A 15,779-nucleotide genomic window follows, 5' to 3' on the forward strand; every position below is an offset into this window, starting at 1 on the left:
TTATTTTGCTCTACTTTTCTAATGAACTAAGTATTTTATTTTCTTCTTTATATCTCATCTTTTAAAATATGTATTTCAGGTAGTTATAAAATGTACAGTATTACAAGATAAAATGTAAGTGTGAATCAGAAGAAAGGGGAAAGGAGAGAAAACATAAGAGGAAGCTAAGGTTTAGTAGTCAAAATTCATGCTATATAAATTTTTCACAGATTGAACTGGGCAATTTTTTAAGTTAAGTGAAAGGAAGAAAATGGAACAGTTTCATCAGTGTTCCTTATAATTCAGAGCGATCATACAGGGAAAAGCGAAAAAATTATTTCAAGTCTTAGGTTTATTTTGAAGATTCCTAGAAATTTTGTTTTCTCCTTCATGATATTAATATATACAGTTTTGTTTTAGCATTTTACATTTTTCAAATTATTACCCATGGGGAAAACAAACTAAAATTCCCTTCATGTTATCTATGATTTTGCCTGTCTCCTGCTACATTATGACATACTCTACTTTTATAAAAACAATACATGGTCTAAAATATTCATAAAATAAAAGATAAATTAGTTGCACAAGAGGTATACTATTTTTTCAGACATATCATGAAACTCAAGATAAATTTCCTTATGAGTTTTTTTTTAAATTAAATGCATGTAAAAACAGACTTTCCAAATATATCTATGCTGGAAATGCAAGCTATTATAATGATCTGCATCAACATTAATATACTAGCACTATTAGTTTATATATCCTTTATGCTGTTTTGGCACAATACTGATTGTTATCCATGGAGCAAAGTCCAAGGATAGGTAATAAAGTTTGCAAATTATTTTATGTGGCTGCTGAAAGATTATGCCAACAAGAAGATTAGATATGTATATTTCACACTAACCAGTAGACAAATAGCGGAAAGTCCACCTGATCATACTATAGAATATTGGAAAGTAACCAATAGGGAATTTAAGTAGCAATTGGGATGAACCAAATCTTCATGGCATGGTTTTGAGTAGAATTTGTGTGTGTGTGTGTGTGTGTGTGTGTGTGTGTGTGTGTGTGTGTGTATCAGTTTGGGTCATTACATTGTATTGCTAATGAAACCAAAATATTAGATGCACTCCTTATGTAGAACTGCTTCATACAGAAACAATTTAATATCTGGAGGCAATTCCCCTTTATTATAACCAACTTGTTTGTCCGTCAAATGCCTGCATTTTTAATGCAACTAGATCAGAAGATTCGTATCTCTCAATAAAAGCACATCACTACTAGAAAAAGAAAATACTGATGTTATATAAGAATGATTGTGTTCATAATGATTATTTTCATAATAAAAATGACAGCTCTGTGATTGTGTTGTCAGTAATAAAAATAAGTTAATAATGAAGACAGTCATCATTAAATCATTCATTACCTGTGGCAAATAATAAATCATTCTACCTATGGCAAATAATCATTAAATAATTTATTACTTATGGCAAATATGTTTTACATGATGTTATTTAGATATGTACTTATGTTTAGAAAGGAAAGGTATTCCTTTTTTAAAAAGTTTCAATGAGTAATTAGCAAAAAAAAAGATATAATAAATTATACATTGGAGACAGTATTAACAGCACTTATAGAGTGTTACCAAAATAAATCACTTCCTGGAAATCCTTGACTGCATTGTTTGTAGAAAAAGCTCATGAATGCATTTATGATGTTTATTTCAATGTGGGATACAAGAATACTTGAACTTAAAATACTCAGTTGTGCAACCTGTGACCAAAATTTCAAATTAACAGTAAAATTAACATCACGTCCACAGTTTGATTAGAGGGATTCACAGGAGGCCCTGACCTTATCTCAGTCACTATCATTATTGATTGATTTGTTAATTTTTAAGACTTTTAAGTCATCCAGAATATATTATAAGACTCATGTATATTAAAATGCAATGTTCTACTGAAGTGAAAATAACTTCCCTCTCCATTTACTTAATCTGTGTTACTTTTCTGCCTAACATTTTTTGCCATCTCACATTATGTTTTGTTCATTACCTTTTGTATCACTTAAAAAAATATATAGGAATGTAGTGTGTCTTGTACACTGCTGTATTCCTAGCACTTAGAACACTGTATGGCACATGATATCTGTTTACTATATATATATTTTTATTGAATTAATGCTTAATAGAGATGGCTATACCTTTAAAGCATAGTTTGAAGCTAACTTTAGAGGCATAAGTTTACCAAAACTCTAAACCTTTTCTGTTACCCTTGGTTGGTAAATGTGATAATATAATATGTTTGTAGCACATTGGATAAAAAAATATATATGTATGAACTCAGTCTCAATCAAAGAAGTGAAAATGCTCACTTGTAGGTCATCAATGGCTTTAAAATCACCAATGTTCTTTGCAATTAATCCATATCCTCATGTGTCATTACTAAGCCAGCTCTCTTTCAGGATATTTTATGTCTGGGTCTCCCTTGTTGTTTTCTCTCCTTTCTTTTGCCCGTTAAGTTTGAATGTATCCATTGATTCCATACAGCGTCTTCTTTTTCTACTTTTTTCATAACTCTCTGGGCAATACCTGTGCAGTTGACTCCTAAATTACATCTATAATTCCAGACACTCAAGCGCAAGCCTTATGTTTCCATCTGCCTGTTGGACACACACATTATTTTCTCGTCTACTTCTGAGACTCAACCTGTTTAGAACTAATTCAGTCACATTCCTCTTTAAACACTTACCTCCTCTGTCAAATCTATTTCTATTGCTCCGGTCTCCCGATCAAAGCTTTGGAGTAATACTTGGTGTTATTTCCACCTCCCTGCTTATAGAATAAAGCTTCAGTTTCTGTTGACTGGTCTTCATCATGTCCCTCTTCTGTGTCTCGTTTGGCCTTTCTTGTCACCATCCTGAATCAGGAGCCATGTTTCTCAGATTTTGACTTTTTCATAGTCTGCCAGTTGACTCCCCTGTCCCAAATCTCACTGCCTTGAAATTAAGCATTAATCTCACTTTCATATATGGGGTTCATTCACACATCACTCCTCCCTCATCCTAATGTAGTCAAGTTTTCATAAAATTTGCCCCAATCTGTCTTTCCCGGGCGTACATTCTATTACTCCCAGATGATCCAGGAAATGTTCCAGCTACCCCTCAACCATCTCGTTTCCTTCCCCATCTCTTCATATTTATTCATAACATTTACTTTTCCTCCTGGCAGGCCAACTAACATTCTACCCATTCTTTGAGACTGTAACCTGTGTTTACACCAACACTTCTGATACCAAATGTGTGGCATTCCCACACCAAGAAATTGTCCAATTTTCTGCAGACAGCAAGAGGGTATCCTACACTTTAATTCAATTCTGATGCTAACTACCTGGAGTTGGCACAGACATCACAGGTTAAGGCCTTAGTCCCACAAGCTGCTTTCACTTCAGGTGCCAGTCTCAAATCCCAGGTTGTCACCTGTACTTCTGACCAACCAGCTATAAACTGGGGTTTCCCACAACCCTCTTCGCAGGTCTGATGATGTGCTGTAACAGTTCACAGAACCCAGGAATACACTTTACTTACATTCACCAGTTTATTATAAAGGATAAAAATGAACAACCAGATGAAAAGATACATAAGGCAAAGTCCAGAAGGTCTGGAGCATACGAGCATCATCTATCCTTGTGGAGTTGAGGTGCAGCACTCTCCCAGTATGTGGATGAGTTCATCAATTCAGAAGCTCTCTGAACTAAGGAGTTTAAGGGGTTTTTAAGGAGGGCTCATTATGTAGGCATAATTGATTAATTGGTGATTAACTCAATCTCCAGTCCTTCTTCCATCCCCAAAGGTCAGGAGGTAGGACCAAAAGTTCCAACCCTCTAATCGTGTCTGGGTCTTTTTTGTGACCTGCCTGCATCCTGAAGCTGCCTAGAGACTCCAGCTACCAGGCATTTCATTAGCATGCAAAAGGACGCTCCTGTCATTCCAGAGATTCCAAAGGGTCTCAGAAGCTCCAGTGTCAGGAGCCAGAGACAAGGCCAAATATTATAACAAAAGATGTCCCTATTACCCCTATCACTCAAGAAATTCCAAAGGTTTTTAAAGCTTTTGTGCCAGGGACCAGGGATGAAGACCAAATATACATTTCCTATTATATCACCATGTCACAGAGAATCACTCAAATGTCACCTTTTCAATGATGCCCTCTGTGATTTTTCCAAACCCAACATATTCATGATATTCTCTAAACCCCTTCAGCACCCTGAAGTAATTTTCTTGCAGTACATTTCACATGTGCTTTAGAATAGTTGTCATTTGTTTGTATCTTTCCCCTCCTACTGAAATGCAAGCTACCCAATGACTGTATGTGGTGCATAATATATGTTACAGCCATCCCCAATGTCCTTCATAAAATTATCAACAGATATTTGTCAAATGAATGATTGATACACAATATACTTATTGAGTTGCTGAAAACATAGATCATAACAGGCAAAACAACAACAACAACAAAGTTCTGTGAAGTAGGTCTGTGAAGACAAAAAAGAAGAGAGGAAAAAGTCAGATACTGGAGATCATCTGAGCCTAAACAAGTCACTTTTCCATTCGGAATGCAAGTTACTTTCCTGTAAAGGAAGAAGTTGGCCGAGATGATCTCTGAGGCTTTTCCGAGCCCTAACATTCTATAATTTCACGAGTCACTAGAGACTCTCATAATTCAGTGCAAGCAGCCGGACATGCCTCCAGCTCCTGGACGCACTGTCCACTTTTTTCAGTCCTCTCCAGCTGTGCTCCTATAGACAGAAAGTCAAAGTGATAAAGTGGTTTAATTCAGTATGCAAATTAGCACAGCTCAGAGCCTAAAAGAAATCATGCTGTGGGCAGGTAAAGAAAATTGGAAAGATGATCCACAACTTTACGTTGTGTTGGTTTGGAGTAAATAATTTTCTCATATATTAGATATATAATCTCTATTAGTTGAAATAAAAATAGGCAGTTTAAGTTATTTTAATATGTATGTATATTATATAAACAAATACATTCATATGCCTTCATTGTGATTTTATTGTTCATTATATGCTTTTATAAGTAACTAAGTATAACAGTTTTGGTCTCAGTTTTCACATACACATTTACAATAATTGACATCTGTCATTTTGTATAAAAGCTTAGTTTCATCACATTCAAGGAAATTGCTGAGTTGGTGGCGGTGGTGATTTGTTGTTTTTCTATTCCAATAAGACTCAATTAATCATCATTCAAAGCATAACAGGGCTCCTTAGTCATTAGGCTGTAACAAATTCCCAAACTGCCCCGAGTTTCTTATAAAGGCATTGGAAAATTTTAATGCTAGTTACATTAAAATATCACAAAACAAAGCTCAGTGAGCTTTACCATTTTACTCCAGCAGCTCTTACCTTCATTTATTTACATTTCCTTTCCATATTTGGAACATTTTTTCCTACTTTAGGTTTGTATTTTTCCATGTACAAAAAGATCACATCTCAGTATTCACTCAGTTGTATAAGCCAGATATCTAGATTTATCCTTGACTCATTTTCTCTTAATTCATACTTGCGATAAATGATTATATCTTGCCAACTGCACCTTGTAAACACCTCAATTCGTGTGTATGCCTCTTCCTTCTGCTTTTATTCTAGTTTAGGTTATCATCACCTCTTGTCTAGAGTAGTGTTTACCAAGTCTATTGATCATTAGTCTATGTCAATAAAAATATTAAGTAACTACTTCCAAAAGGCGAGTGTTTATTTTGTTTCTAAATCATGCAGAAAACTTTATATTCTATTTCTGAAAATTAGAAAACAAAAAACAAAGTACACAGAATAAGTGAAAAATAAATAGTTAAAATGCTCTTTCTGCATGGTTGGCATGGGTCTCATTTTTCCCCCGGGGAACATGTGCCACACTTGAACCAATAGCCTAGGGTCCTACAACAGTCACCTGCCTGGATGAACAGCTTTGGGTCCTATCCTCCTCATTCAATGACCTTTCTAAAATGTAAGCATTTTCGTATCTCCCAATTAAAATGTTTATCTGTCTTCCTTTTTCCCTTAGAATGAGATTCAAAGTCCGTAAGATGCTTCTGAGAGCTGGTTCCTCACTGCTTATTTCTCCAGCTTCATTTCTTACTGTTCCCACTCTGTTCTCCCCCCACATCCCCATAAACATGCACCTTGTTTGTGCTGAACAATTTTCAGATCCTCTAATAGGTGGCCATGCTTTTTTCTCCTCCCTAAGACCTTGCATAGCCATTTAATTTTGCTTAGGACATTTTCTCTCACCCACTTCATCTGGTTAAATACTACTCATTCTTGATACATCATTTTAGATCTCATGCTGTCTGCATCAAATGAGATAAGCTACAGTGGCGTATGAAACTCATCTTACCTTGATCCATGCTACCGAATTTTAATTGTCAGTTTGTCTTTCACATTGGCTCAGTGATTATTGTACTCTGAGGCAATAGGAATCACCTAGAAACGTGCTTAAGTACATTTTTTTCAAATTTACCCCAAGATAATTCAATTTCATGGGTTTAGGATAAACTCAGAATGTGCATTTTGAAAGGTCCTGGGTGATTCTTACGTAGGTATTTGCCCTGAAAGAAATGTTTGTTTAACCTTACATCTTCAGCATCTTTCAGGAGGTGCTCAATAAATATTTGTTGAATAAGTAAATGATAGAAATCTGGTTAATAAGAAAAATAACTTGTGTGTAGATAGAGGTAACAGTCAAAGCAAGAAAATGGATGCATGAAATCTCAGTGTTTGCTGGGAAACCTTCAAAAACAATTCCCACCCCCCAACCCCCAAAATGTAAGCCTGTCAAAATTCAGTGCCAGAAAACTAGCATATGTCTAATGAATGGACTAGCCTGAAGGTATTCTATCTGTGCAATGACCAATGGGGAGGCTTCTGGCAGGTATAAATTATCTTCCATATGGGTTGTGCTAAAGGACAACACAATTGGTTGGGTTAGAGCTTGTGGCTGGGTGGCAGAGAGGAAGAGGGAAAATTGAGGCCAAGGCATAGAGGGGTTTATAGGCCATCTTAAAGGATTTGGACTTTATGCTAAGGAGTCCATCCGAGTCCCTGAGCAGTACTGACTCCCCTCGGGACAATGACTGACATGGAATATTAGCAAATACCAAACCTTCAGAAGCTGGGGATCACTGTCACGTGGCTGCACGCCTTGTGGAGAACCACGTGCTTCACCCTCAGCTGCTCCCTCTGCCTGCTCTCACTTCTGGTACACAAAGGTCCAGCTACCTCAGACCCAGTGACACTGTTACTTCAGACCAAAGGAAAAGAAAGGCCTGACTCCTCAGCCAAATTGCTGCCTAATTGTTGCAAGTCTCCATTGAATTCTGTGAGGCCCAAGAGGCCACTCTTTTGCAGGACATGAAATACTGCCTCCTTCAGTCACCTTTCATCTCCCATAACCTCACCCTGACAATATACGTATTTGCATTTTCCTAAACCCAAAATCACTCTTCTCCCATCCTTCATAAGGTGCTTATTGGTTTGTCCTCACTTTTTTCCCCTAAGTCCTTGCCCTTCTTTATAAAACTTGCCTCATTTTTTTTCTCATTTTGGGAATCACAGTCTTGTACTTTCTGATGTCCAAATTTAGAATGTTTGTTTCATATAATAACTTTCCAGGTCATTAATGGCAAGAGCATAACTATAGACTGTATAATACTCTCATAGAAAAAAACAGAACTCAGAAATCAACCCTATACTTTTTTATTCCTTTATTTAATCATCTAAACAATTAAATGAGCTAGATTTTCTCAGCCCCTTTTAAAATAAGGAAAACCAGGCTATGAATTTATATAACTTGGATCAAGAGAGTTGTTAAGAAGCCAGAATTTGAAAATATATGCTATACTGAAAATATTTGTTTATTTAAATATTTAGTGATTCATTATTAATAATTTTACAGCATAGAGGATGTAAGACACTATAATAGGTAATATATATATTTAGTCCTTTAAATATAAGAATGGAAGTACAAAGCATCTTTTAAATAACTATGTTTTCTTAATTATACTGATTTTTAGTGAAAACTTATTCAAATTCTCCAATTTCAGACCTACAGGTACTATTAGTCAGCATCTAGTTCCAAAGTAAAGAGATTTTACAATGATTCATAAGTGTAACCCTGGTTTTAATTTATGTCTTCATATCTGTCATAAGGTAATTGATTTTGATCCCCTAACCATAATTTATAAAGCTGGAGGACACTAATGCATTTCTTGAAAAACGTAGTATTCAACAATTGAGATGAATTCTTCAGTGCCTGTGTTTTGAAGATTTTATCCTTATGCAAGTAAACATAAAAATCAATATTTATTTCTGGAGATTAGGTTTCAGTCTGGTTAGAGACTACTGTGGCACCATTCCTTCTCCAGATTCAGTGGAGGTGTGTTAATTGAATATTCCTGGTTATTTGTGTACATGATGGATTAAAGAAAGAATTGTCTTCCTCCAGTGTCTAATAGAATTCCTTAAGTAGAAATTTGTTTATTTTATTCAGTCATTATATATTTCTTGGCTTCACATTCTCAGATATGCTTTCATATCTGCCCCAACCCAAATGAAATCCAAGTCTAATGTGACAATAATAGATTATAGTATGTCATTACACTCACCAATCAAAAATAACAAGTGTATAACTTTGATATCTCACATCACAATAAATGCAGATAAGATTTGAAAACTACAAAATACTCAAGAGAAAAATAAAATTCTGATGTTATCAGATCTTAGACTACACATATGGGGAATAATCAAAGGAATTCTAAACAAAGTATTAATATATACCTAAAGGATCGATGTTTATTTCAGAACTTTTCTATTGCAGTATACTATGATTTTCACATATATAAATAAATCCATATATATTTCTGATTTATAATAAATTTATAGATGACATCCTTGGCACAGTTAATATTTTGTTTTTGTAGTTTACGAGTTAAAAATGATATGTTGTTGATGATTGATGATGTCAATATTAAAAATAACACTCACCATTTATTAAATAGAAGCTGTGCTCTAGACCCTGAGTTTAATACTTAAGTTTTCTTTTATTAATGTCAAGCTTTGCATGTCTCAAAAGTGCTGCACATTAAAACTACCTGTGGGGATTTTGTTTTAATACTAATGTCTAGATTTCACTCGAGGAAGATTATGACTCAGTGAAATGAGAACTGGCTATCATAATTTATTTAAATGTTTCTATCGTCACAAATGGTTATAATATATAGCAAATGATAAGAATTTCTACTCTAAATTGTGCTGCTTCCAAATACAATTTTTAATGATATATAGTTCTTTTGTTGTTGTTGTTTGGCAATATTTATGGTTTGAATGTGGTGGATTCTGATAGTATGATTTCTGTAGTTATATTATTTTAAATTGTATTGTTTTAATGAAAAATATGTTTAATATTAATAAAATCATAGTTCAAACTATGAAAAAATGAAATAATTCTTATATTAAAACTAAAAGGATGTTGAGGTTAAATTTGAGCGTGCATTAAAAATTAAAAGTAAAGGAGTAAAGCACAGAAAACTAGGGCGTACTCAGAATATGGACTATCAAAGGCTATGAGTTATGGGAAACTGAAAAGTAATACAATTATATCAAAGAATCATAATTTCAGAAGGAAAATCAGGCCTCCTTTCAAATAGTAATAACTGTAATACTTATGTTTTGCATAAGTTTTTAAAAAGCATTTTTAATTTGCTTTGGCATAGAGACATAACCTTTTAAGCTTACTGCACAGATTTAATACTCATGAGTAAAATAAAAGGAAATGATCATGCATTCTGCATGATACACTTTTCAAAGACAAACTACTGCAAGGAGAAACTGGCAATCACTCTGCAGGGAACAAGTACTGAATTCCATAATACCCCGATGTCATCATCTTCAAATAATGTACACTTAACCATAAAGCACAACAATAACCAGTTACTTCCAAACCATTAATCCAAGTAAAATTTAATTTTATATAAATGTCCCTATCAAGATAAGATAATGAAAATGAACATTAGTTGCCGTAATAACCCAGAGCTACTTCACAAGCATGTATTATTTCAAGCCTGTTACTGAACTCATCCTCATCCTCATTAATAAACACTGACTTATAATTATATGTAGCATTTATAATACAAAATTTTCAAAATATGCCAATACCAGGATCTGTCTAATATGATTTGCATAAGTTTTAGATTTTGTTACTGACTCTGCTGACTGGTAATGTAAATACAGGGCTCTAATAATGACCCTTTCAAGTTTTAATTAAAATATCCAATCAAATGGAAAAAAAAATGTACATTTTCCCTAAATGTATGAGTTGGAAATTCAGGTCTCTCCTGAATTTCTCTTTGAGCAGGAAAAACAAAGTTGGCATTCATTAGCATTTTAATGGAATTGGAACCAAAGAAGTGGAGTTATGAATTGGCTCAGAGATGTCAAGTATGATATGTACCCACTGGATTTAGTAACAGCAATATTAGGGGTGACATTGCAAACAGTTTAGTACAGTGGTAGGGGCAAAAGAGAGGAGGGTGTTCCAGTGGAGGTTTGGCTGCAAAGGAAAGAGAACTCATTCCGCACAGGGAATAGGAGGTGGGATCAGTGGAGCAAATTCGTTTTTAATTTGCTTGCTTTTGAGGACAAGAAAATCTCAAGCAGGTGTAAATGAGGAAGTTGAAGCTGAAGAAAAGCGGGATGTTGTATGGAAGTCCCTGAGGAAATATAGAGATTAGAATCCAGGTCATAGGCATAGGGATTGTCATGAAATAGGAGGAAGGACAAAATAGCTAGGACTACTTATGGGCTAAATAGCATAATCTCAAAATATTTAAAATAAAACATTTCGGAAGTACCAAAAAAGTTGATAGAAACCTTACAGTAGTAGAAGATTGTAATGTATTTCTAACAATTCTGAAGCAATTAAATAGGTGAAATAAATAAGTACACAGAGAATCTGAAAAACAGAATTAAGAAATGTTGCTAAAGGAGAGATGATTGAATTCTCTTCTGTTACTCTTAGCCGAGTTCCCAGGGCACAGTATTGCTAGCGTTTTCTTAAAGTGGAGCTACCTGATCCCTCGAATGTTTTTAGGGAGGATAGAGGGTTAGCATAAACCCTGTTGCTCTAGTCTGTCACTTAGATGCCCTCATCTATTCTCACGGCTTCAACCACTATCTGTATAACAGTAGCCTCACATTTTTATCTCTAACTTCAACCTTTTTTCTGAGCTTTAGGCATTATATACAAATAACTTCTAGACATCTGCACTAAGATATGCCTTAAGAACCTCATTTTAATATGGCTTCCATGAAGTGTTGATCTGTCCCCCAGATCCCGTTCCTCCACTACCCGTTTTCTTTTTCATTATAAACTCAAGATCTACCTTAGTATATAAATCAGAAACTTGGAAAACATCTTTTGATCTTTTCTCTCCTCTTTGTGTATTAAACTTATTACCAAGTCCTGATGATTCTACTTTGAATATACAGGTATCAAAGCTTCATGGTAGCTTCTGTATATCAAGTCACTTCCACCCTCAGCTGGATTACTTAGAATTTCATCCTGTTCCTGGGTTACATTTTGCCACACTGGAATCCATTCTTCCCTTAGAAGCCTGAGGGAGCTTTTGATCATGCAAATCTCTTCATGCTCCACTGAAAAAACTCCACCAAGGCAATACCTTTCTTTTGCAATAAAATCCAAATCACTTAACATTTCCTGTAGGTCTGTGTATGTCTCCAAAGTTACATTACACCACTGTTATCATCTACGCTATTTACTTCTCACGCTACTAGCCTTTAGGTCCTGGGAGGGTGGGGTTTCTGTTTGTTTTATTCACTACTATAAGCAGGCAGTGTCTGGCACATAGCAATAATAATATGGTTGTTGGAAAAGTCATGACATATTTTTCCTTTGTTTTTCGTTGCAAAAATGCGTCATGACTTTTCCGACAACCCAGTAAATACCGAGTCATTGAATAAGTGAATGGTGAGGTTGCTTTTAGGACAAAACCCCTGGAAAGGGAAGTCCGCATGATAGGGCCCGCCTACTGGCTTTAGGCCTTAGGGCAAAGGATCTGGCCTTTTATTTTCCCATGTTTGCTTGCTGATGTGCTCTAGGCTGGGGTTTCCTCATTTCTGAATATGGGATTAGTTTGAGGAGAGGAGTTAGAGTTTAACAGAGAAAACAGACAAGAACATTTTTGGCTTGATTTAGTTTAGGCTATAAACTACAACTAATCCAAAGGCGTTATCCACTAAACAGCCTGGTCCCTGAGTTGCTACCTTGGGTTTAGGCCCACCCACAGAGATCCAGACCTGTGGGACCCAAGCAGGCAGCAAGGAGACTGGGAGATTTTAGGTGACTTGAGTAACCACTGTATGGACATAGACTAGTGAAAGGGGTTTGGGGGAACTTCAGTCCATATTGGTACAAAGGCATTTTAAATGGGCCTTTCCTCGCCTCTTCAGGCTCTCTCCCTATTTATTATAGTCTCCTTTTTTCCGCAGTAACTCACGGTGGATATTCAGGAGGAGGAAAACCACACATTAACTTTCACCTAGATGTGTAATAATGGAAACAATGGGCTCCACTTCCTTAAGTCCAGAGGGAACACTCATTTGAAAAACACCTGTTTGTTTGGGTTTTTTTGTTGGCTTAGGTGCATTTTACGGGTTTTCAAAAAACACCATTTTTTATTCTGGGGATATGTGTACATTCCATCCCCATAAAGCATGTGACCTCCAGCCCCACCCACCATAGCAGTAGGAAATCTGAACTTATGTACAGCAGAATGAAGCAAAAGAACTGAAGTTGCACAGGCTGAATGTTTATGTCCTGCTGCACGATGTTCGGTTTCTTTCTTCCTCATTTTTCAACACTGGAATAAGTTATTACCCTTTTTCACTCTGTCCATTTCTATCAGAGTTTGGGGTGAAGGGCAATTAAATGTGTTAGCATAAATCACAATCCAATCATGATCCAGATACTTGCAGAATTTTTTTAAGAAGGAAATTCAATTAACATTACATTTTGTGCATTTCCCATGTCATCACAGTCTCCTTAAGACATGATTTTTAATGCCTGTATAATATTTCCTCAATTATAATGATTTATTTAACATTCTCCATGTTGGTAGTTATTTAAAGTTGCTTCCAATATTGTATTGTTATAAATAATTCTGCAATGAACATCATTGTACATAAGTCTTTGTCTCCATCTCTGTTTATTTCCTTAGGATATATTTCTAAAAGCAGATTTACTCTCTCAATGGCATTAATACATATTACCAATTGGCTTTCAAAAATTGGCAACCATTTAAAAGCCAGCCAAGAGTGTATGTCAGGAATATTAGAACTCATATAATTGCATAAGTGACAGTCCATTTTTATCATATTGTTATTATTAATTTTTCTTCATACTTTTGGAGATTTTTTGTTTATGCCCTTAAGCCTTTTGTTTTCCTATTAGTATATTGAAACTTTTTATATTAGTATATTGTAACTTGTAGTAGTTCTTAAAATATTAAAGATATTAATCATATCTTGGTCTTATTTGTTTTTTTCTAGTTGTTTGTTTTATGATGTTTATAATGATTGCTTAATATAGAATATTTTTTCTTTTTAAAATTTAGTCAGATATATTAATGTTTTTACTTGTGATTCTTTTTATTTGTTAAAACCACATTGAGACTTATTCTATATGAACCAATGCATTTGTATAATTGTTTTGCAGTTTCATACTTTTATATCTAATTATAATTAGATATAAAATTATTAGATATATATATAATTGTTTATATCTAATCATTTAATCCATCTAGAATTTCTTTTTGGTCTGCGCACAACATGAAGATTGTATTAGGGTTCTCCAGAAACATAGAACCAATAGGCTTTTACAGAGAGAGAGAGAGAGAGAGAGAGAGAGAGAGGGAGAGAGGGAGAGAGGGAGAGAGGGAGAGAGGGAGAGAAAAGAGAGATGAGGCATTTATTTTAAGGATTGGCTCACACAGTTCTGGAGGCTGTTAAAGCTGAATTGTATAGGGCCGGCCGGCAGGCTAGATATTTATTCAGGTGAGTGTTGATGTTGTAGTCTTGAGTCCAAAGTCTGCAAAGTGGGCCAGTATACTAGAAACCAGGCAGAGTTTCTGTGTTGGAATCTTGAGGCAAAATTGCTTCTTTCTCAGGAAAACTCAGTCTTTCTTCTTAAAGCATTCAACTGATTGTGAGGCGACACAAGCGCCAAATGAGCACTCTTGACTCGTCAGCCAGGAGCGCACCTGGGAAGATTGGGAGGGAGACGAAGAAAGAAAGAGACAGAGACAAAAGCTGGGAACAGGAGGGATTCAGACTGCTGATGGCAGACTGAGACCTCGTTTATTGGCTATACACTGGTTATACAGGAAAAATTTTTCTTATCAGAGAGCAATTCCCTTATCGGCCAGGGATTTTGGGACCTTTGAGGGAGTAGTTCCCTCCTATCAGGGAACAGTTCCCTTGGAAGTAATCTTTCTGATGTGGAACAGAACAAAGTATAACAAGTAGAAACTGTTAACAGGATGACAATCCACTCTGTAACTTTCATGGTTGTCTGTGACGTTAGCTGCTCTTCTTCAGGGGCACCGTGGAGATGAGTCAGGGGCACAGTGGAGATGGGTCAGCAACCTTCCCAAGCTGCTCCCCACAGCCTAAGAGCCTGTCAGCTTGCCAGCTGTCGGGCTTAACCCTTACGGCAGCTCTGGTCTGTAACTTTTAAGCTGCTCTTGAGCTGCTCACCCTAACATGGAGGCCTGTAGCTTGCCAGTTTACAGCCTCAGTGTCCCTGGCTGACCCCAGCCGGCTCCCCACGTGATTGGACGAGGCCCTCCTACATTATAGAGGGCAATCTGCTTTACTTAACGTCAATTGATTGTAAATGTTAACCACATCCACAGATGCCTTCACAGCAGCATCTACAGTAGTGTTTCACCAAACAACAGAGCACCAGAGTCTACCAAGTTGATATGTAAAGTTAACCATTATAAGGATCTAAATTTATATTGTATCTATATTGAAATAATTTTCTATTACATCTCAAACTACTATCCTATAATTTTTCTCGCCTGTCAAAAATTAAGTTTCTGTGTGTTCTAGTAATTATTTCACATTTTTGTTATGTTCCATTTACATATTGATATTTCATAATATGACAGTTATTATTCATTGACTCTTTGCAACACACATCTGATAAGCCAGGATCCTGTGATGACTCGCCTCCTGACATTGATATCAAGTGCCCTTACCTCTTTCCAACAGCTTCCCACTCTGTTGGGAATAAAACCTGAAGTCCTTGCTGTGAACCATAAGGTCCTGTGAGCTGTTCCTCTCGACTGCCTTCCTGACCTGAAATCTGCATTCACTGTGGTCCAGCTGCAGTGTTCTCCATGCCGTGCTTCACATTCTTTCACTTACTCCTTTTCTGCTTTAGTTATCCGCGTGGTTCAAACCTTAATTTCATTCAGGTATTTGCTCAAATGTCACTGCAGCACTGATGCTGTTCCTGGCCACTGGGTGTATAAGAGTATTGTTGCCCTGGGCCAGAGAGTTAACTGTTAGCTCTCAGCCTCACTCTCACACTTACATATCTCCCTCCATACCTCTGTAAAGTTGATATCTCCAAACCATGCTTCTCAGACTCCCCCGCCAGCGAGTTTCCTTATTGGTGGCTTCTTACACTGAGAGACCGCTGTTGCCCCA

The sequence above is a fragment of the Hipposideros armiger genome, unplaced genomic scaffold, assembly GCF_001890085.2.
Source record: "Hipposideros armiger isolate ML-2016 unplaced genomic scaffold, ASM189008v1 scaffold_229, whole genome shotgun sequence".
NCBI lineage: Eukaryota > Metazoa > Chordata > Mammalia > Chiroptera > Hipposideridae > Hipposideros > Hipposideros armiger.